Source organism: Quercus lobata, chromosome 11 (assembly GCF_001633185.2).
Source record: "Quercus lobata isolate SW786 chromosome 11, ValleyOak3.0 Primary Assembly, whole genome shotgun sequence".
Lineage (NCBI taxonomy): Eukaryota > Viridiplantae > Streptophyta > Magnoliopsida > Fagales > Fagaceae > Quercus > Quercus lobata.
Genome location: NC_044914.1, coordinates 53,650,500 through 53,675,310, shown reverse-complemented (window position 1 = coordinate 53,675,310; position 24,811 = coordinate 53,650,500). Strand labels below are relative to the sequence as shown.

Here is a 24,811-nt window from a genome sequence, read left to right as displayed (position 1 = left end):
CGCCATAATAATCTTCATGCATGCGATGCGAGGGCTTTCTATATTCCACTAAACTTTATTATAGATAAAACAAAATGGAGCAATGTTTATATAGGATCTAGATCCCTTGCAAATCTACTTAAAGAGAAAATTTACAAAACTAAGAGATGTCAAAAAGATAAAATATTAAAGGATAAAAATGGTCAAGTAACGTGTCACAATACAACGCTATAATGATCTTCATACATGCGATGCGTGGGCTTTCTAGATTGCACTAAACTTTATTATAGATAAAACAAAATAGAGCAATGTTTATGTAGGATCTAAATCCCTTGCAAATCTACTTAAAGAGAAAATTTACAAAACTAAGAGATGTCAAAAAGATAAAATATTAAAGGATAAAAATGGTCAAGTAACGTGTCACAATACAAATAATGATCTTCATACATGCGATGCGTGGGCTTTCTAGATTGCACTAAACTTTATTATAGATAAAACAAAATAGAGCAATGTTTATGTAGGATCTAAATCCCTTGCAAATCTACTTAAAGAGAAAATTTACAAAACTAAGAGATGTCAAAAAGATAAAATGTTATTTACAATATTATTAGTGGACAAAAGAGTAATATTAAATCTAATTTACAAAACTAAGAGATAATAAGTTACGTACAATTTAATGAATTGCGATGCGTGGGCTTTCTAGATTGCACTAAACTTTATTATAGATAAAACAAAATAGAGCAATGTTTATGTAGGATCTAAATCCCTTGCAAATCTACTTAAAGAGAAAATTTACAAAACTAAGAGATGTCAAAAAGATAAAATATTAAAAGATTAAAAAAAGCTTTGAGAAATATTATGTTTATAATATTTTCACAACAAGTTAAGTTGTTATTTACTATTATTAGTGGACAAAAGAGTAATATTAATAATAACTGATAATAAGTTACTATTTAAAATTTGTTATAAAAATGATTTGTACACTACACTTCTTAAATTCTGATTTAAGGGTTTAAAATTTGAAAGTAAACTCTTTTTAACTTTCGATCTAAGTTATTGAAGAACAATTATATGGGTTACAGATATTTAAGGTTTATCTCTCTTAAAACTAAGCAATAGATTTATTTGAGACAGGCAGAATGAGCGAGTGTACAACTGTACAAGTTCTCCACGAGAACCAGTAGCCATTAATAATTATATATATACCAGCAATCGCTAGCTTAATATTTGCTACAGTGCTATCATTCTCCGAATATTTTAAATATAGCTTTTGAACTTAGAGCAGAGGAAGGTAGCCATGGGAGAAATGGTAGGATTAAATAGTTGACAAGTCATGCCACTCGCGACTTCACCTTCAAATACCTATATACTGGAGAAGAGGTAATGCAAATGATAACCATTATAGGTGGTGATTCCTCAAGAGGTTACGAGCACAATCCACAGAAAGCTTGGCTTCCAATCACTGAGTCCAGGAATGGCAACACCTATTTTACAACGTTTCATTTAATTTGCTCAGGACTTGGATGGCAAGCTCTTTCGCTTCCTATTGCATTTGCCACACTTGGATGGCAAGCTATATCGTTTTCCAATGATTTATAGCCCATTTTGCTCAACTAATAAAGTCATATTGTTCATAAATCCAAGAGAAGAGGATGAGTTGTGAAATAAGTGACATGCAGTGTGAATTTAACTGAGAGTCAAGCTATAAGGTCATGCATGTGCATGTGTATGGTTTGTCAATCCATGCTTGAAAAGGAATCACCCTTCATGAATATATGATGTTTAATTGTATCTACTTTTAGTTATTAAATTTCATCTATTTAAGTTATAAAATAAAATTGTCATTTTGTCTAATAATTTGATTAATTATGTATATTTCCATGATAAAAAAAATGTGTATATTTTTAAATACACTCATGCATATTCATGGGTTATAAGATAGTATGATAATAATAATATGTATGGTTTTAAAAATTGATACAGTCAGAGAACCATTTTTGCTCCTGGATTATGATTTTTACCGGTCTTAATTAGGAGCTCGGTTCTCGATTAGACCTACCAATTCAGTTCAGTTTTTAAAAATATGATAATATGTTTGGGAAGAAGCTTAAAAAATTAAATCTTCACTTATGTCTATAATGTAATATAAATTGAACTTCATTAATCTCAAATTGAATGATAAGATAGATAAAGTTTTTGGATTTTAACTAATAAATTTGGTCATATATATAAATTATCTAGTTCATAGTAAAAATTTATGCATATGGTGTGTTTTAACTATCAAATTATCCCAAAAAAAAAATTTATATATAATCTAATTACCTTTTAAATTTTATGCATATCATCACAAATATAAAGTTGTTGATTTTTTTTTTCTTTTGGATAATTCGATAATTACAACGAGAACAAGTTGAGATACATTTATAAAGTTATAAATGGAAGAAAAAAAAAAAAAAACACTATCATGACCAACATTATCTTAATTACAACTTAAGTAAATACATGTAAACATGAATTATGAAAAAATTATGAATTTTTTTATATATTAAGAAATGTTAATAACAATTTTATTGTTGTGCAAGGAGGAAATAAGTTAATTAAACAACTTGCTGAATTTATTTAAATAATAAATGAACCAAGCTTAAAAAGATTGATAATATTGTTTGGGGGAAATGTATTTGATTGAATCAATATATATATATATATATATAATTTTTTTTAAAAAAAAATTAGGTGGGCATTACCGGTACCCCAAGTCTGTAAATATATAGCTACATCCATGTCTATTTGCATGCTTACTGTAAAGTCTTAAGAATCAAAGGGGTCCTTAATTTTAACTAGTTAATGGTGTTTTGGATTTGTGGGAACTTCGTGTTCCATGAGATTTAATATATAGTTGGGCATGAAATACATATATTGCTTACTTATCAACAACATATATTGCACTCATTTATAAACATTTATCAGAATAATAATAAGTTTTGAGTCATGTTAATGGGTGCCTTTAGGAAAATTATTAATAAATTATTTTAAGAAAATTTTGATACAACTTTTAAGGAAAATATTAAAAGCCGTAAAAAAAAATTGTTTTATTATTTTTTCATAAAATGTTTCTAAAATAACTCATAAACCAATACCCTTAGAAGAAATTATTATTTACACCATGAGGATTGCTGATGTGGTCCTCCTTGACCAATGAGATAATGCCATCTATGCAAATGTATGTATGAGCTTCCTAATTAGGACAATGAATAAAAAATAAAAAATAAAAATAACTAGATGATGTCACATTTGCATAAATAACAACATTTTATTAGTTGGAAGATTAGGGGGAACCACGTCAGTTGTCTTCCTGCTAGACCTAATAATTTCTCTTCTCCTAGAGTATCCTTTAACTTTTTCATAAGTAGTATCTGTGTGAATTTAATTAATAGAATATAATATTATTTGAAGCGTTCCCGGAATTGATCTCTCCAAAATATTTGGGTTAAGAAGGCCTACCATAACATTTTTCAAATTTCATAATAGTAAGAGTTTTGAGAGCCTGCTTAGTATTATTGTATACAATAAAATTTAAAAGTTTGAAATAAATTTATTTATATGATTATATTATTTGATTAATAGAACATAAATAATATATATATATATATATATATTTTTTTTTTATAAAAATTATATATGTGATTGAATCTAACTTTTGTCCTTAAATGGGAAGAAAGAACATCACTTTAGAACTATTGAATAATTATTTCAGTAACATGATATTTTGTCGCCTCTGTTTGTCTCTATTCTCTCGTTGAATTAAAAATAACACCTTGCCCAAAAGATGTTAAATCATGGACACACAAGTTCACATCCACATCGATTTAATTTAGGAAAATCTTATGGAGTTCATACCAAGTAACAGAAAGCTTTAGAGTTTATTGTTCTTATTTGCATTTGTTGAACCAAATTTATTCTTTAAAACTGTAACTTCTATTCAATTTGCTGTGGTCCATGCTATTGCTAAATGCTAATAGGGTTGCTCTCAATTTTGGCTACAAAGAAACCATCCTATTGTTGCTTGCAATAAGCTCCAAATGTAGCAGCTTGAAGGAAAGTCCTGTCGTTTGACTTAACTTCATGAGTTTGAGTAATGGTATAACACAATAATTAAGTGGAGAAATTTTTATTCATTCTCAGTTATTGGGTCTATTATTGACATCAATTTTTTTTGGGATAGGCTCCCCTCCCATTTATAACTCTCCCGTTTTCTCCCATTTTAATTTAGATGACTGACACGTAGCACACATAAAATCCAAGGGTTAAAAAATGTCCATGACATATTAAGTTCTCTCTCTCTCTTTTGTTTTTTTTTTTTTTTTTTTTTTTTTTATAATTTTTATTTTTTACTCTCTCTTATCTGCCTCTTTCGCCGATCAGCAACATCGCCCTTATCCTTTGGTGGACGGTGGCAGTTTGGACTGAAGGGGTGGTGAGATTAATGGCCGAGAGCATCAAGACTCAGTTTGGTGGCGGTGCGAAACTAAACAGGGAGATCCTCTAGCTGGTTAGATGGGTATGAGTTGGTTTCTTTGGCATTTGCGGATACTGATTGAATGAATATGGTTTGGGTACTGTGTGTGATTAATGGCTCTTACAGGTGACTTTTTTTTTTCTTTTGTACGTTTTTAGACCCTTTAAAACACAAGTTGTTTAACCTAGTTATTTAGCCAAGTGATTACTTAGGTAAATTATTCAAATCTAGGTTAACACAAGTAAATCATATCATGTAAACAATGCGGAAAATAAAGAACACAAAGATATGATAACTTAGGAAAACCAAACCGGTAAAAAACCTAGGGAGGATTTAACCTAGCTATCCTCAAGGTAAAAAAAATCTACTATGAAAGAATTGAAGTTTTACAATAGCGACTTAGACCACTAACATCCTATTGCTACCTCGAGTAAAAAACTCGACCACGTGACAGCTCCGAGTCCACGGATTACTTCTTTCTTTGATCCACAGCAACCACAAGTTCTCTTACTTGTGTTTTTCTTTAAGCTCTTGAAACAACAATCGAAGAGATCACCAAGCTCTTGACATCAATCTTGATCTTGATAACTCTAAGTGTGTATGAAGGTAAACACCTCTAGATCTCACAAGAGATTCATACATACAGCATATCAACAACCTCTAAAACGTGGCTAGGATTTTTTCTTTTATACTTGAAGCAAAACATAAAATCCTACACATCATATGGGCTTGGGTTGAGTTGGAGAATTCTGTGGAAAAACAATCTGCACGAGCTTCAATCGATCGAGTCTAATTTTCGATCGATCAAGCCTAGTAGAAATTGAATAGTAATTTCTTACAATTACTCGATTCCAACTTTAAACATAACCACACTTTATGCAGCCTAAAACTAGACTAAATGTTTTGATCATGGTTTGCCAACAATACACATTGAAGTTCTAATACATTTAGATCCTAAAGTCTTAGAACCTAACATTTTTTTTTTTCACCCAGTGGTTGCAGAAAATTAGATCAGCGGTGATATGGATTTTTGGAGTGGGACTTTCGATGGGTAGCGAATTTGGTATGAGCTAGGGTTAGGCCATTGCTAATTTGCTATTGTTGTGGCGCAGTGATACAAAGAGAGAAACTGTGTTGAGATTGTAAGTTAGAGTCTCATAAGTTAGACGCAAGTGTTAGTAATGATGTTGGTTGGAGAAAGAGGCATATTGGATTTGTCTATTAACAATTTTTTACTTCATTGCAAACACTATCATAGGCTAATTGATCTTTTTTATTTTCTGGGAAAATGAGAAGTCGTAACAATGGGAGCTTAAGACATTGAAAATTGATGAGATAAAATATAAAATTCATGTTCTATTTTTTGAGGAAAGGAAGTGAATCCTGCTTCAGTCCAAATTGCCATTGTCCAGAAGTCCACCAAATGTTGAGGATGATGATCTTCGAGAACTCTCGTTTTGATAATAAGAGGTTTGGAAAATGAGAGAGTGAGCAAGAGATGTTGAGGATGATGATCTTGGATAGAGAAAGCGGCAACGAAGAGAAAAACAGTGTGAGAAAAAGCTTAATATGAGGTGAATGTTTTTTAACCCTTAGATTTTATTTGTGCTATGTGTCAGTCATCTAAATTAAAACGGGAGAAAATGGGAGAGTTATAAACAGGAGGGGAACCTGTTCCATTTTTTTTACCTACTAGTAATAACCATTTGTTACTTCAACAATTGTGAATTTGTGTGTGTGTGTGTGTGTCCAATATCTCTATTGTAATTAATTATTTCATTGGTTGCAGGGCATAGGGTATCCTATGTTTGTCACTAGCATTTGCATAGCAGCTATATAACATATTTATTCTCATTCAACTACATGAATTAGTCCCTGGAATTTGCTACAGCAGATACATACAATTTGCAAAAGCTTCTTTTGGTTAGTACGAAACCCCATGTTGTTATTATGCACAAAGTTTTCCTCCAAATTAATTTGAGATAATTTTTCTTCAACTCATTACGTGATGATTTATAAGTCAATACATGTGTATTATTTAAGCAAGTTACATGACTCTTTAAAGGTCATGTGATATTGGTACACATAGATATTAGATAGTTTGTTTAATAGCCACAAAGTGGGTTGGAGGAAATCTTTATGTAAACTAGTTTGCATATAAACTTTTTCCTATTATTACTTGATGATTCCTTGGAAATCAATAGGTTGAAAGTCTTGGGCACTGATGATCTTTGGGCTTGATCCTGAAAACAAATACTAAGTTAGAGGGGACCGGCCAAAAGTCCTCCGATGATAAAGTCATTTGCAATTCCCAGTAAAAAGGAAGTAATTTCTGAGAAAAGTCTCTAAGTGTCTGACAGTTTTTAGACCCCTTAAAACAATTTATTAAACCTAGTTAATTAGCCAAGTTGTTACTTAGTCCAATTAAACAAGTCTAGGTTATCACAATAATAAAGATCAAATCAAGTAAAACAGCGGAAAATAAATAACACAAGATATGATCACCCAGGAAAACCAAACTGGTAAAAAACTTGGGGAGGATTTGACCTAGCTATCCTCAAGGTAAACTTGAATCCACTATCAGAAAGAATCAAAGTTCATACAAAAGGACTTACAAGCACCCCCGCTCAACTTCCTAATGCTACCAACCAGTAGAACTTATTGACACGACCACGTGCAAGCTCCGAATCCACGGACTCCTTCTTTCTTTGGATTCCCACCAGCTACAAGCACCCCCGCTTGTGTATTCTTTAAGCTTTAATGGCAGCAACTGTTTTGATCATCAAGGTGTAGAGAATATCTCCTCCTTGAAAACCCTAAGTTTGTGTAAATGAAAACTCCTCTAGATCTCACAAGAGATTTACACAAACCGCAATATGAGCAACACTAAAACGTGGCTAGGATTTGCCTTTTATACTTAGGACAAATAAGAAACCCTAAAAATGTTTTAAAACAACTAGGGCTGAGTTGGAAAATTCTGCAGAAAAGTAATCTGCCCGACGTTCGATCAGTCGAGCCTAAGCTTCGATCGATCGAGCCAGGCCGAAAGCCACACTGCTTTCTGCTTTACACTCAATTCCAACTTTACATTGACATACAACTTTGAGCTAGCTTTAAACACTTCTAAACACATTGTTTTGATCATGGTTTGCCAACATTACAAATTAGAATTCTAAATACATAAAGTCCTAAGCTTTAGAACCTAACAGTGTCCCTTACCTTCTCATTGATCAATGCTTATATAGCATACGCGGAATAGTTATCTGTTAAATAACCGTTCCTATTGTCGAGGAGTCTGGAGGATTCAGAGGTAACTTCCATAACTGCCATGGAAGTTACCTTATTTGGACTTGTGTTCCATAATGGTTAATGGAGAACTTGGCACATAGTAGGTCAACTTGTCCTTTACACTTGGTGCAGATTAAAGTCGTCCATAGTCCAACATGTTCAACCCAATGAACTCGTCCATCCTTTATTAAGGACGGACGAGGCTATTAGGGATGACTTTTCCTCGTGCGTTCATTTTTTCTTAATTTTGTGTAGAGCTCGTCTGTCCAAACGATTCTAAGGATGGACAGGCTTTTCATGGTACCTCATTCGTCCAAAGATGAACGAGGTCATCAAGGAAGCTTGGGACGATCACCTCATGTGCTTGGTTCCCCCTAGTCGGTCTTTCATTGGACGAGCCATTTGGACGAGTTCAGAAGTTGGTGCTTTTTTGTAACACTATCTGTTGCCCCCTTGTTCATATGGATCGTCTAAAGGATTTGCGCACTTAATGTCTAAAACTGTACGTGCCATGTGTCATGATTTCACTGACGTCCACTCTTGTCGATTTATTTTTTCGAAGGGTAGGCTACATGTCGCATCCTGGTTGGTTGTGCCATTTCGAATACCCAGGTCAGATGTCTATAAATAGTGGAATTCCTCCCCTACCCTTTACATTTCTGAAATCTTTCTTCGTCTAAAGTCATCGTCTAGAAGTTCCTCCGCGTCCATAGTCCTCTCTCGTCTAAAGCTAGGTACTCTCTTCTTTCTTGTCTTTAGGTATTTAGTTTCCAAAAAATGTCTTAAACTATTATTTCCTTGTCTAGCAATAGTACAGAGAAAGCTATAAACGAGTATTATGATACAACCAGCAATGGTAGTTCAAGTAATAGTAGTCATAGTAGTGGGGAGAGCTCTATGGACGAGGGGTATACCTCTGGTGTGCCCAGGCTTCCTTTAGAAGTTATCCAAGAGCAAATTAGGAAAGCCTCTGGTTCCAAGGTTGGCACTTCGTCCAATGTGCCTCCATCTAGTCCTTTGGATGAAGAGGAGACAGTTTACAGTTGTGCTGTAAGTGTTCATTCTAAAACGAATGAGCAAAGGCTAAACAATCTTAGGGCATGGTACCAGATCTCGGACGAGCTTAACCCTAGGTTGCCTGTCCGTGGAGAGTGGTGTTCCAATCCCCGTTTTGGCGTGGGCGTCTATGAGGCTTATTTCTTGGGGGGTTTTAGGTTACCCTTGAATGCATTTGCCAGAGAGTTATTGGTTAGGTTAGTTCTAGGTATATGTCAGTTTAACCCTAATGCATGGAGATTAGTTATCTCTATGCAAGTTTTATGGAATGAAATATTTGGGAGGGACCGTCCCCTTACTGTGGACGAGTTCCGTTTTTGTTACAAACCTTCAGAGATAAATTAATCCCTTGGATTTTACCAATTCACAGCTAGGAGTACGGATTATAGACTAATCAAGTCTCTGGCCTCATCTGACAAATATTGGAAGACAGAGTTTATCTTTGTCTCCGGTTTTTGGGCAGGGAATCTTGTGGACGTTGGCAGGGACCCTTTTGCTCCTTACTCTGGGGACTTAGGGAACCTGCGTCCTGAAAGTACGTCCCTCCCCTTTTTCATCTTTCTTTCTTTCAACTTATTTTTTATTTGTTTCTAACTTTTGTTTGTCATTTGTTTAATAGGTGTTAAACGTCCGTCTTTAAGCAAATTTCACTGTGATCGCGTCCATAGAGCTCGTTTTTTCGCCGATAGGGATTTTCGTTCTTTAGTTACCCTACGACATCTTGCCAAGTGGGGACTCGGCCCTGAACCTTCAGACGAGGCCATTGCTCACGAAGTCACAGTTAGAAGAAGTAAGTTTCTACCTAATGTCGTTTTGAACACTTTACTTATTTTCTTATCAACTTATTTCTCACTTATTGTCATTGTTCTTCACCTTTAGGAGTGTCAACCATGAAATAAAATAAGGGAAAAGAGATTATAAATGAAGAAGATCGTCCTGAGTCCCAGCCACAAGTTTGTCCATTGGCTGGGGACAAAAAGAGATCCTTGTCCAAAAGTCTTGATTTGGGAAATCTTCCTAACCGTCGAGGCAAAAAGGCCAAGCATGGGTCGTCCCAAATAATGAAGCCCAACATTTCCTTGTCTCAACAGCCTGTTAGAATTTACGATGTGGACTCGTCCACTCCAATTGAGACTACTTCGTCCAAGACGACTGTGCTTGCCACATCCCAGCCTTCTCAACAGGTCCCTTCAAATATCATTGAAAATGAAAATCTGGCTTGGGAGCATTTTCAGAAGGCTGTTTTAGACAAGGACATAAATGTTTGCTATGACATGTCTTTGAAGGATTTTGAACATTCTGGTGTTCATGATCTTTTCAAGGTAAGTAATTATCTATTTTTCCTCGTCTTTGCCAATATATATATATATATATTGTCATTTAACCTTCATTTCACTTTTCTTTTCTTTTTTTTTTTTTTTTTTTTTTTTTTTTTTTTTTTTTTTTTTTTGTTTAAAAGGTTATGTCAAAATTTATAGCAGCGTCTAGGCAGGCTACAGGATTGGACAAGACGAGAGTCTTGCTGGAGACGAGGATTCAGGAGGTGAAGGAGGAATACAAGAAATGGGCTGGGGTGGCTGCTCAGGCTAAGGAGAAAACAACAGAGCTCCAAAAATTGATTGAGGAGTTGAAGATTGATGCAGCAGAGAAAGGCACTCGTCTTTATCATTTACAGAAGAAGAACGACAAGCTGAGTGTTCTTTTGTCCAAGGCTAAAGAGGATGCAGTGACTGAATTTAAGACGTCTAAGCAATACATTGATCTTTTGGACGCCAATTATGCAACAGGTTTTGAGGACTTCAAAGCGGACGCTATGGAAAACTTCCCAGAAATGGACTTTAGCTCTATTAAGCTTAACCTTGCTGCTGCAACCAGCTCTCTTCTTCAAACTAGCTCCAAGGACGTCAATGTGGAAGACGATTTACACTTAAAGCAATCCTTGTATTTCTTTTCATTTTATTTGGTTTTTGTTTCATCCTTTGTTTTGGGACCTTTTTATGTAACTAAGGTACATTTGACTCGTCCATGGTTTTAGGACGGGTTTTAAACAATCATTTCAGTTCGTTTTGACTTAACAAGGGTTTTTGGACGTAGGATGTCCACCCTTTAGTTAATGAATGAAAGTTTATTTTCTCTTTGTGTGGAAAAATGCTGTTATCTATACCAACTCCAGCTTTGGCTCGTCCATGGCGAATATATATACATACATATATATATATATATATATTTTATATTACTTTTGTTAATGTAACTCGTCTTTGCAGGTAGTATTTTCATTCAGCTTTATTCATCCTAAGATTTGCAAGCTGATTTTACATACTATCCAGTTTCTTTTGCCTAACTTTTCACTCGTCCAAGGATTAGATTGTTTCAGTTAGCTTTTGATTCTCGTCTTTAAATTGGACGAAAATGCTTTATAAGGCTTTCCCTCGTCCATGACTTGGACGAGTATGCCTAAGTTTTTTCCTTGTTTTACTCAGGAAAACTTATAGACGTTACATCTCTGCGTCTAGAGAATTTATTTGTCTTGAATCTTTTAGCCCCCTTGTGGGTTGGCTTGAATGAAAATAGCATGGAGATTTGAAATTCACACAACATTCTGTACTTAACATAAATATCGTTTATAGATAAGGCACATGTATGCTAATGCCTTTTTTATTTAATAAGTACAAACTCCATAACTTCGTCCATAATCACGACATCAATAACCACAACATAAATAATAAAGTAGCAGTATAAAACACAAACAACATCAAACATAAGTAGAACATAAGTAGACAGACAAGCTCCAAGCTCGTCCATAGTAATACTCGTCTAGGCTCACTTTTACTGATAGTACCTCCTTAGGTGCTCCACATTCCAAGAATGCTCCAATTTTCTCCCGTCCAGGGCCTCCAAGTAGTAGGATCCTTGCCTTTTACAGTTGATAACTCTGTAAGGTCCTTCCCAATTAGGTCCCAATTTCCCATGAGCTGGGTTTTTGGTTGCCAAAGAGACCTTTCTCAGGACGAGATATCCTATGTTGAAATGCCTTGACTTCACCATTGCATCATATTGCTTAGCCATGAGATTCTTGTACTTTACTGCCCTGTGCTCTACATCTGCCCTTACCTCGTCTACTAGATCAAGGTTCAAACGGAGTTGCTCCTCATTATCCTTATCTTGATACATCATCACCTTGTGATTGGCCATATGTACTTCTGCAGGTATGATTGCTTCGCTTCTATAGGCTAGGTTGAAAGGAGTTTCCCCCGTAGGGGTTGTCACTATCCTCCTGTATGCCTATAGAACACCTGATAGTTCATCTGGCCATATTCCCTTAGCCCCCTCAAGCCGAGTCTTGATGATTTTCAACAAGGATTGGTTTGCAACTTCAGCCTGACCGTTGGCTTGGGGATGGGCGGGCGAGGAATAATGATTTTGAATTCCGAAGTGTGCGCAGAAGCCCCTGAAGAGTGCATGTCAAATTGTCATCTATTGTCAGACACCAATACCTTGGGCACTCCAAACTTGCACACAATGTTCTTCCACACAAAATTTTTAACATTATATTGTGTGATATTTGCTAACGGTTCAGCTTCCACCAATTTGGTGAAATAATCAATGCCTACCACTAGAAACTTCATCTGCCTTGTGCCCAGTGGAAAGGGACCCAAAATGTTTAGTCCCCATTGTGCAAAGGGCCATGGTGCCATCATTGGGGTGAGGTACTCTGATGGTTGTCTGGGGACGTTACTAAGCCATTGGCATTGGTCGTAGACCTTGACGTATACTTTAGCATTAGCTTGCATATTTGGCCAATAATACCCCGCACGGACGACCTTGTGGACAAGTGACCTGGCTCTCGAGTGATTTCCACATGCTCATTCATGAACTTTTTTCAATACATAGTTTGCTTCGTCCGGAGCCAAGCATCTAAGATAAGGTTGAGAAAAACCTCTTTTGTATAGCACCTTGTCCATAAGAACGTACCTAGCCGATCATACTCTCAACTTTTTGGCTTCGTCTTTCTCTTCTGGTAGTCGTTCGTCTTTCAGGTATGATACAATCGGGGTCATCCAATTTCCTCTGCTCTCTACTTGTTGCACTTCTGGGATATCTATACTTGGCATATACTGAATTTCATCAAATTCGTCCATGGATTCATTTGCTGAGGCTTCTTTCACTATGGTATCAGCTTCCACGTTCTCCTCCCTTAGGATTTGAACGAAGTCAGCTTCTTCAAATCTTTTCATAAGGCGCATCACCCTACTAAGGTATTTCCTCATTCGTTCTTCCTTAGCCTCGTATATCCCATTCACTTGGCCCATAATCAACTGAGAATCCCCCAAGATGAGTACAGACTTGGCTTCCACATACTTAGCCAATTCTAGCCCTTTGAAAAGGGCTTCATACTCGACTTCATTATTAGTTGTTTGGTACTGCAAATGAACTTTGTGTTTCAGTTTGTCTCCTTTCGAGGATTGTAGGACCACACCAATTCCACCTGCATGCCGTGTAGACGAACCATCCACATGGACGACCCATCTCTTACTGTTTTCCGTCTAATTATGATTTGGGGTAAACTCTGCAATGAAATCTGCTAGGGCTTGAGCTTTTATGGCATGCCTTGGTTGATATCTAATGTCAAACTCATTGAGCTCTACAGCCCACTGAATCAATCGTCCTACAGCTTCCAGTCTGTTCATTGCCTTCTTGAGCGGATGATCTGTCATGACATTAATGACATGTGCTTGGAAATAATGCCTTAACTTCCTGGAAGTGGTTATTAATGTGAAGGCTAATTTCTCCATTTGTGAATATCGTCCTTCCGCTCCTCTCAATGCCTTACTTGTATAGTACACAGGCCTTTGCACTTTGTCTTCTTCTTTTATCAATGCTGAACTCACGGCATGTGGGGTTACTGCCAAGTATAAATACAACTCTTCTCCCACCACGGACGGACTTAGCAAAGTAGCCATGGTAAGATACGCCTTCAGATCTTCGAAAGCTTTTTGACACTCATCGGTCAATTCAAATGCTTTTTTAAGATCCTTAATAAATGACAAACATTTGTCAGTGGCTTTTGAGACAAACGTGTTAAGTGCAGTAACTCGTCTAGTGAGGGATTGGATTTTTTTGGTATTTTACGGAGGCTTCATGTCCAGTATTGCTTGAATTTTATCAGGATTCGCTTCAATTCCCCTATAGGAGACCATAAATCCAAGGAATTTCCCTGATGATACCCCAAAAGCACATTTGCTAGGGTTTAGCTTCATGTGATACTGTCTAAGCGTGTCAAATGTCTCCTGCAGGTCATCCAGATGCCTTCCCTCATCCTGACTCTTCACCAGCATGTCATCTACATAGACTTCCACTTTCCGCCCAATCTGCGGACGAAATATGTGGTTAACCAATCTCTGATATGTCGCCTCTACATTCTTTAAGCCAAAGGGCATCACCTTATAATAGAACAAGCCTTGACTGGTGACAAAGGACGTCTTCTCTTGGTCTACCTCGTCCATCCTTATCTGATTATATCCGGAGAAAGCATCCATGAAGCTAAGCAACTTGTGCCCCGCAGTGGAATCTACCAACTGGTCAATGCGTGGCAACGAGTAGCTATCCTTGGGGCAAGCCTTGTTTAGATCGGTGAAGTCTACACACATTCTTCACTTGCCATTTGCCTTCTTGACCATTACTACATTGGCCAACCAATCCGGATAGTACACTTCTCGAATAAACTTCGCCACAATTAACTTTTGAACTTCGTCTTTGATAGCATTGTCTTTCTCAGGGGCAAACACCCTCTTCTTCTATCGCACTGGCTTGGAGGAAGGACATACATTCAGATGGTGGGTAATGACACTAGGATCTATACTCGACATGTCCTCATGACTCCACGCAAACACATCAATATTTTTCTTCAAAAAATGGACGAGGTCCTTCTTAATCTTCTCCTCTAGATCTGCTCCAACCCTGGTACACCTCTCAGGGTTATTTTCATCTAAGGAAATATCTTCCAATGCTTCGGTGGCCTCTGCTACAATTCTCTTTTCTTCAATATTCATGGTCTGAACCTGTTCATCCATGGCCAACATGGCCAGGTAACATTCTCTTGCTGCTCGTTGGTCTCCTTGTACCTGTACTACTCCGTGTTCTGTTGGAAACTTGACTGATAGGTGGTAGGTAGATGTAACAACCTTCCAACTATTTAAAGTTGGCCTTCCAATTATGGCGTTGTAGGAGGATGAATAATCTACCACAAAGAAGTTTATATCCTTGGTGATTTGTCGTGGGTATGCCCCTATTACCACTGATAATGAAATAGTACTCACAGGCTGTACCTTCATTCCACCAAAACCTACTAGGGAGGAGTTCACTGGACGGAGCTAGTCTCGTCCTAACCTCATCTGCTAAAAAGCTGGATAATATAAAATGTCTGCCAAGCTTCCGTTGTCCACTAACACTCTTCTGGTTGTGTAGTCAGCAATAAGTAAGGTGATGATGAGAGCATCATCATGAGGGTGATGATGATAGCATCATCATGAGGGTGATGAATTCTCTCAGCGTCTTCGTCCGTGAAAGTGATTGCTTGTTCGTCCGTGGACCTTGCCCTTGGTGATCGTCCAGAAAGTTGGACGCTTTGCACCACCTTCAAGTATGCTTTCTTGGACTTGGACGACTGGCCTGTCGAACTTCCCCCTATGATGACTCTTATTTCTCCGAGCGGTGGTTGCAATGATTCTTCCATCTTCCCTTTCAGTTTCTCGTCCTTGTGGTCTCGTCCAAGGAAATTCCTCAATTTCCCTTGCCTTATGAGATTTTCAATCTGCTGCTTTAAATTAAAACATTCGTCTGTATCATGCCCATGATCCTTATGGAAGCGACAATACTTATTCCTATTGCGCTTATTGGGATTTCCCTTCATTTTCTCCAGCCACTTCAAGGAAGGATTGTCCTTGATTTGCATAAGGACCTGCTCAAGTGGCATGTTTAAAGGGGTATATTGCTGATTCCGTGCTGAAGAGCTTGGCTTCTTATTGTCTTGGTCTTTCTTTTCTTCTGTCCGTCCCTTCTTTGGACGAGAGCCTTGCTCAGAACGACAATTGGGATTTGCTTCTACTCTTTCAGATCTCTTCCTTTTCTTAGCAATGATCGCGTCCTCTGCATTCATAAAATTTTGGGTTGAATGGACGAGTTCAGCCATGGAATGAGGCTTTTTTTCATAGAGTTTATGTATAAATAAGTCCGAATTCACCCCATTATGGAAGGCCACCAATAAAAGCTTATCATCTACTTCGTCCACACTTAGGGCTTCTCTGTTGAAACGAGTGATGAATGACCGCAGGCTGTCGTTCTCCCCTTGCTCTGTGGTCAACAAGTTGGACGAGGAACGCTTGTGTCTTTGTCCCTCAATGAAATTATTAACAAACAACTTGCTCAACTCTTCGAAAGAACTTACAGAATTCCGGGGTATTTTGCTAAACGAGACTCGTGCCGGACCATTAAGGGTGGTAGGGAAGGCTCTACACATGATTTCATCAGGGACCCCTTGAAGGTGCATTTTTGTCTTGAAAGTAGCAATGTGATCAAACGGGTCATGCGTTCCATCGTATGAATCCAGAGAAGGCAACTTGAACTTTGATGGTAGAGGGTAACCGTTGATGGAAGCCGTAAAAGGGGAATCAGTTCTGTGGACCAAATCTTCTATTGGATTCGCCCTTCTCATGTTCTCTTTCATTTCTTCCATGACTTTTTCCATTTGGTCCATCTCCTCTTTCAAGTGTGGTACCGTTCGTGAAGTGGTGCCTCTTAACTGACTTCCAATTTCAGTATTTTCTCTATCATCATGACTCTGTGTTTGTCCTCCTCCTTCACGTTCTTCACGTGTCTGCCTTCTCAAATTAATCTTCATTCTTAACTCTTGGTTTTGGCGAGTTAACTCCGCTATTGTAGCTGCCATAGATTGCACATGTTAGACAGATGATATCTGCATGACCGGTGCAGATTAGCAATCGCGATGGGGGTTGCTTGAAATGTCTCTGCTTCCCTGATGGCCTGGGCTAGTAGCCCTCAAATTGGTCTGAACCATCCAACCTTTTGTCACGGAAAAGAAAATTACAAAACAATCTTCTTCCCACAAATGGTGCCAACTGATGATTCCTTGGAAATCAGTAGGTTGAAAGTCTCGGGCGCTGATGATCTTCGGGCTTGATCCTGAAAACAAATACTAAGTCAGAGGGGACCGGCCAAAAGTCCTCCGATAATAAAGTCAGTGGATTTGCAATTCCTAGTAAAAAGGAAGTAATTTCTGAGAAAAGTCTCTTAGTGTCCCTTACCTTCTCATTGATCAATGCTTATATAGCATACGCGGAACGGTTATCTGTTAAATAACTGTTCCTATTGTCGAGGAGTCCGGAGGATTCGGAGGTAACTTCCATAACCGCCATAGAAGTTACCTTATTTGGACTTATGTTCCGTAATGGTTAATGGAGAACTTGGCACATAGTAGGTCAACTCGTCCCTTACACTTGGTGGAGATCAAAGTCGTCCATAGTCTAACATGTTCAATCTAATGAACTCGTCCATCCTTTATTAAGGATGGACGAGGCTATTAGGGATGACTTTTCCTCGTGCATTCATTTTTTTCTTAATTTCGTGTAGAGCTCATCCGTCCAAATGATTCTAAGGATGGACAGGCTTTTCATGGGACCTCGTCTGTCCAAAGACGAACGAGGTCATCAAGGACGCTTGGGACGATCACCTCATGTGCCTGGTTCCCCCTAGTCAGTCTTTCAGATGAGCCATATGGACGAGTTCAGGAGTTGGTGCTTTTTTGTAACATCATTACTATTATCATTATTTTACTTTTTGTTAATGAATATTAATTCAAAAAGCTCAAGATAAAATGCATTCAGTATTTATTAGATTATAATTTTATTTTCTAAATAATTATATACATATATATATATATATATAAAAGTTAAACCGTGCTTGCTTTTTTTATTCATAAAGTTACACTCGCACGTGGTAAGTCATGAACTTATAACTTTATGTCTCCACCCTTCACTCAGGACTTATAAGGAAAGTAGGTGTCAATTAAATTAAAGTTCATTAATTAGCATGCAAATATTAAGAAAAACACGCAACTGCAATTCGTTTTGTGTGAAAGCTAATAAATTGTTGAAAAGTATATTTTCTTATTAAAAAGAACTGTATATTAAAAGTTATAAGTATATATTTATTATTCTTTTAACTTACATGACCCCATTTTTCTCAATTCTTTAACTTGTGGATTGTTAATTTTTTGATATCAATAAGTAATGCAAATTTTTTAAAATGTACAAGAGAGAGTAAAATTCATAGAAAAATGATATTTCACAATTTACTACTTTAACAAGTGAGGCAAATTTAAATTGTATTCCCAAGTTAACATTCAATTGCATTTGTTCTAATAATGAATTACTATGGTCTCACAACTTATAAATAACAAGACGTGGGACAAATGCAAATTGTGGTCCCCAGTTAACATTCAATAAAATTTGGTCAAATGACAAAGATCTTACCCATGATGCATAGGAGGGTCATAATGTGTTATTATATACAATACCAAAGCCTTAGTCCCAATTTTTTAGGGTCACCTATGAATCTTCAACAATTAGTTAAGATCAATCACATGTATTTTCCTCCTCAATTTTATTATACCTAAAGTCATAATATGTTACCATATGTAGGTCAAAAATTCAGGAACTAGTTAGCCCTATTCCCTGTGACATACAATGCATGGGGTGCATGTGTCCTTCTAATTATCATTGAAGATGGGATCCTAGGTATCTTATTCAAAACCATATGTGATGGGGATGCCAAGTGTCTTGCCAAATCATTGACATGTACAAAGTGTTACTTGGTGTTCACATGTGCAGCATTACTTATAGCCCAACTACCCAACCTCAACTTTATAGCTTGGGTGTCTCTAACTGGGGCCACCACAACTATTGCATACAATACTTCGATTTGGATTCTCTCAATAACCAAGGATAGGCCCACAGACATATCCTACCGTCTATTTGACGGAGTGAAATCTAATATGTAAAGATTTAGTGATGCATTGGATGCGCTTGGGTTCATTGCCATTGCATTCAGAGGACATAATGTTATCCTCGAGATACAGGTTAGTATCTATAACATCCTTCATGCATTTTTCCTTTTCAAGTTCCAATGACTGTTAGTGATTTGAACTTTGACAAGCATGAAACCTAAAATATGAAACTCTATAAGGATATGTACTCACACAACACTTCAATCTTAGGAAAAAGGTTTATCTCTAAACTACTTTGGAGAAAAACCCTCCAAACTCCATTCGATATCTTTTTATTGGATGTGAATTTTGAAAATCTAACTACTGGATTGTATGTTCTTATTATGTCCTCCATGCGATCTCCACAATCACATGGAATCCACAACCAAAAAAAAAAACCACCCAAACTCACATGCGATCTCCACCAATCAACCTCATCAGTGAGGCCGAACTCCACGGCGACGACCGATCTCAATGGCAATGGCCTAGGCGGAGAAAAAAGAAGAGAGAGAGAGAGAGAGAGAGAGAGAGAGAGAGAGAGGTGCAGAGAAAGTGACAGAAAAAAGAAAAAAAGGAAAAAAGAAAAAATAAAAAGGGAGAGGTGAAGATTTTGGAGGAGAAAGAAGAAGAAAAAAGAAAGAGGGAGTGATAGAAGATGAAGGGAGAGGCAGAGAAAGAAAGAAGAAAAAAGAAAGAGAGAGAAGAAAGAAAGTCATAAAAGAAGAGAGAGAAAATGAATAATTTTTTTTATAGCATTTTCGTCTGTACCGTTCCAAAGATGGAACAATACTGTTCATGTGTGCTAGATATTATAACATTTAGAACATCTCATGTAAGGGATTTTTTGGTGTTTGGTGTGCCAAATGCCAAATATTTGACACACCTAATGGGAATACTCTAAGAATATATATATATATATATATATTATTTTATCAATCAAATAAATTCCTCTTTGGGGTGGTGATTTAAAAATGCAATTTTAGAATATAGTTTTATAAAAATCCCATTAGATATAGTTTCTCATATGATTTATTGAAAAGATAGTCAAAATGCAAACCCCTCCCCCCGTTTGGGTCAAGTGTAGCCTTTTTTTTTTTTTTTTTTGGGGTCAGGTGTAGCTTGTAAACGCTTTTAGTGTAATTATTAATTTTAATTTTTAAACACTTGAGGTTTTTCAATTGTCCAAGCTGGCCCTATGTTAAAATTCTATTAGCCATTTGAGTAATTCTTTGTGTAACGACCCCACCCCAACTGTGTAGATATTGTCCGCTTTGGAGCCCATACCCCTCACGGTTTTGTTCTTCCCCAGGTTGCGCTGGGGAAAAGGCCTCTACACATTAAAGGGAGATCATTCCTTATAAACACATTCCTATGTGCTTCCCTAGGCGATGTGGGATTCCATAGAATGCAAGACCCCCCTTTTTGGGTCACTACAATCCACCCCCTTTACGGGCACACGCATCCTCGCATATGGGGCCCACACTTCCGGCTAGGGCATGGCTCTGATACCATCTGTAACGACCCCACCCCAACTGTGTAGATATTGTCCGCTTTAGAGCCCATACCCCTCACGGTTTTGTTCTTCCCCAGGTTGCGCTGGGGAAAAGGCCTCTACTCTACCTACGCCTCTACTAGCAACATGGGCCAACCTGTCCAACAGTCGGGCAGCAGCTTCATCCAAAGGATCAGCGCGTGTCACCCTAGGACATTCATTATTTCTCATGTCTTGAGTGACTTCAGCCTCAGTATTAACCCTTGCTTTGGTTGGCCTTCACAAATTAACAATAGGTTCCTCGCTATTGGAATTAGCTACTCTCTTCTTTTTGGGTGGCATGATACCTAGTTAACAAAGAAATCAAGAAGTATAGACGGTGCAACAATTATTATTACTACACATAAGAAGTAACATTGCCAAAATTATTTAAAATATCTCATTAAACATAACCTAAATTCCAAATGCTCTGACAAAAATCAAGATCATAACCTAGTTTCAAGTGTCTATAAAATCATAACCTAGTTTTCAAGTGTCTACAGAATCATATCCTAAGCTCTGATACCATCTGTAACGACCTCACCCCAACTGTGTAGATATTGTCCGCTTTGGAACCCATACCCCACAGGTCCCAGGATCGAAACCTGGCTCTGATACTGATTGTGATGCCCCAATTTGATTGATTGTGTGATGTGTATGGGTGTGTGATGAGTCCCACATCGGGTATTTACTGGGTTGAATTGGGCTTTATTAACAACTACAAGGAGCCTCAATTGTGACTAATCCTTTTGAGATATAGCGCAGATGTGGCTAGCGCTTTTCCTTGGGTCGTTACATATGGTATCAGAGCTGGCCCGGTAATCTCGTGTGGGTTCAGAGACACTATCCCACATAGTGGGCCCTAACGAGGACGTTAGGGATTTAAGTGGGGGAGATTGTGATGCCCTAATTTGATTGATTGTGTGATTTGTGTGGGTGTGTGATGAGTCCCACATCGAGTATTTACTGGGTTGAACTGGGCTTTATTAACTACTACAAGGAGCCTCAATTGTGACTAATCCTTTTGAGGTATAGCGCAGATGTGACTAGCGCTTTTCCTTGGGTCGTTACACTTTGAAAAATTTCTAGATACTCCTGGAGTATGAGGAAATGGTGCTCCCTCTTTTTACATTTATGGTGAACCTCATCGTGAATTTAATGAGTGGACTTTACCATGAATGTGAGAGGAGGGAGCATTATTTTCCATGCTCTAAGAGTACCTAAGAATTACTCATTACCTAAGAATTACTCATTTTCTTAACTCTCTCTCTCTCTCTCTCTCTCTCTCTCTCTCTCTCTCTCTCTCTCTCTCTCTCTCTCTCTCTCTCTCTCTCTCTCATGGCTAATTCCTTTGATCTCTTTATGGGTATTGCAAGCAGAGGTATTGTTGAGAATATATGGTGGAAATTTGAGTGATTTGTGAACTTAGGAATTGATATTTTGGTTTGTTGTGGATTGAGGGCATGAAATTGGAGATTAATTATTATTATTTTTTGATAACATGGAGATTAATTATTTTGTCCCGTGTAAAGGGCATGAATGTAGGGAAATTTCTGTACTAATTTTAATTCTTGGTCAATTGTGTAGCAAGAATTTGGGCATTGATTTTATAATGTTAGATATGAAGTTTTCATCTTATTGACAATTCAATATTTTTTTTATAAATAAAAAATATATAATTTCCATTAATTTTTTTAAAGATATTATTGTTTAAAAATAATTTTGCATTAATTTTATTAAGTTTTATTTTTAAAAAAAAAGTTTTTTAATAATAAACACATACAAGGCGCATGATCCCAATTAATACTGGTCACATACTTCAAAAAATAAATTATACCTTATCACACTAACCCAAATACAAAACCCTTATAAAAAGTAATTGAATATCCACAAATAAAGACTCATAGGATCCTGTTAGCTTTTAAAATAATGCACCACATGAAACAAAAAAGAAGAGCAAAAAAAGGATACATTACTTTGAAACTTGAGCAAAGACTTATGATTGAGTGGGAATGGCTATTTGTAGGAAACATAATGTAAAGAATTGGTTTCCACACCAAATGGATTAAGCTTATAAATGGAAGGTCTCACTAAACTTTCTTAATCTGTGTTAAAAAACAGAGCCAAAGAGTTTTATCAAATCATCTAGGGGACCATTAAAGGGATCCTCTATCATCATTTTTTTTGTATTGTTAATTAGATGTAGGACTCTGAACAAAGTATAGCCCCAGAGCTAGTACACATGTTCTTCAAGGTCAAGGAACCATGTGGCACTGTTAATATGCCCGAAGATCTTGACAGAGGACCCCAATTTTTTGATGTCAAAAGTTGAAATTATTGTACGATGTAACCATTTTTTTTTTAATAACTTGATAGTTAGAGATGAAAGATTAAAATAATGTAACTATTTTTTTCTTAATAACTTGATAGTTAGAGGCAAAAGATTTAAACCCTGGACGTATTTATTGAAATATCAGAAATTGCAGGGCGGTTAGCTCTTGTACAACATACCTTGACATACCTTGACTTTACCAAATGTGTGAATGAAAGATTTTCTTTTCATACTAAATGTGAATGAATGATTTTTTTTTTTCTTTTTCAGAAAAGGTAGCAACATTAATATTATAAATTACCTTATGATATTAGTCAATTTTAATTATACTTGGTATGAATCTTGTATGTTGTTTGTTAAAAGTGAGGAATAATCTTCCTTTATACGGAAAAATATTATAAAGGTGCAGTGACGCCGCTAGTTACATCACTAGCATCATGTCATAATTGCGGTGTAATCCTAGTCAGTAGTCACATTCCTTTCATGCAATACTGTTCCTCATATGGTTATGACTTGTTCCTTCTCACCAAAAAAAAAAAAAAAAGGTCGTGATTTGTGAGGGCTTTCTAGATGACACTAAGCATTATTATATATAAAACAATGCTATGTTATACACAAATTTACACCCACATAAAAAAGCAACTGAAACTATGACTTCAAGTCATGATTTTCAATTTAGATTTTAGTTGTTTTTTAGCACATATGTATAAATGTGTGTAACAACTTTTTCTCATAAAACAAGGGCAATATCTTCTGGATTTGGATCCCTTGCAAATCTACTAAGAGCACTAGCACTGGTGGTGCTAAATTGCCAAATTTGGTTTAAGGGTTGAAAATTTGAAAGTAAACTTTTTTTACTTTCAATCTCGGTCATTAAATAAGAATTATACAGGCTTCTAATATCAATCCAAGATTATTTCCTACGAATTTTATTAATTCTTTGTTCAAGCTGACCCTATGTTCAAGTTGTATTAATTATATTAAGTTTTATTTTTAAAAAATGTTTTTTTAATAATAAACACATACAAGGCGCATGATCTCAATTCATCCTAAAATTGACGGAAGTTTAACATATAGGTGAATTTGGACATTGTTATATCTCAAGGGACTAAAAGTTTAAATTGATAGTCCGAAGAATGTGTTTGAAATGGACTCTATCAATTTCTGATAAAATATGGAAGGGGAAAACAGAAGGCTTATATTTATAGGCACTTGTATATATTTTTAGAAGTTTATATCGCTATTCTATATATCAAAAAATGTGAGTGAGTGTCTTCTAATTCTCCATTTGATATAATGAAATTTGACCTCTCCATAAAAGTTAAACAATTTTGTGGAACTACATAAATTCTTGTATATTTCTTCTATATTGTGCTTGTTATATACTTGCTCAATTCATATTTATGTGCAAGATATATCACTTCTAAAGAAACCTAAGAATTTAACAAATCATCCAAATTTGCCATTGTTATGGACCATCATTCAAGAAGCTTTTCTCAACAAAGTTGTGGACAATCTCCTTATTTATTTATTTATGAATGCCAGGTATCGTATAATGGAGGAGAAGCATTGTCGGTTACATTTGCACAAATCCATGGACCCAACATCTCGAAGTCAATGATGGTCACAGTTTACCTTCTAGTATTGGTGAACTGTTTATGTGCATTCCAAGTTTATGTCATGGTAGTTTTTGACAACTTTGAAGGTAGGTACACAAGCAAGAAGAATCGGCCATGCCCATTGTGGATTCGCACATGCATCCGAGTTGGCTATGGAGGGTTGGCTTCCTTTCTTTCTGTGACTTTTCCATTTTTGCGAAGCCTAGCACCTCTAGGTGGAGGTGCTACATTGCCTTTAACTTTTGCTTATCCATGTTTCATGTGGATTGCAATGAAGAAACCTCGACCAAATGGTTTGTTTTGGTTTATAAACATGGGGTTAGGTTGCTTTGCCGTTGTCTTGACTGTTCTAGTAGTTATTGCAGCGGCTTGGACCTTAGCTGACAAAGGCTTTAAAGGAAACTTCTACAGGCCTCTATGCCAGTTTTAG

General features: G+C 36.7%; 1 pseudogene; it reads left to right on the top strand.

Moving 5' to 3' along the window:
* Nucleotides 1–1,368: 1,368 nt before the first annotated feature.
* On the top strand, nucleotides 1,369–24,811 carry LOC115967153 (annotated as a pseudogene).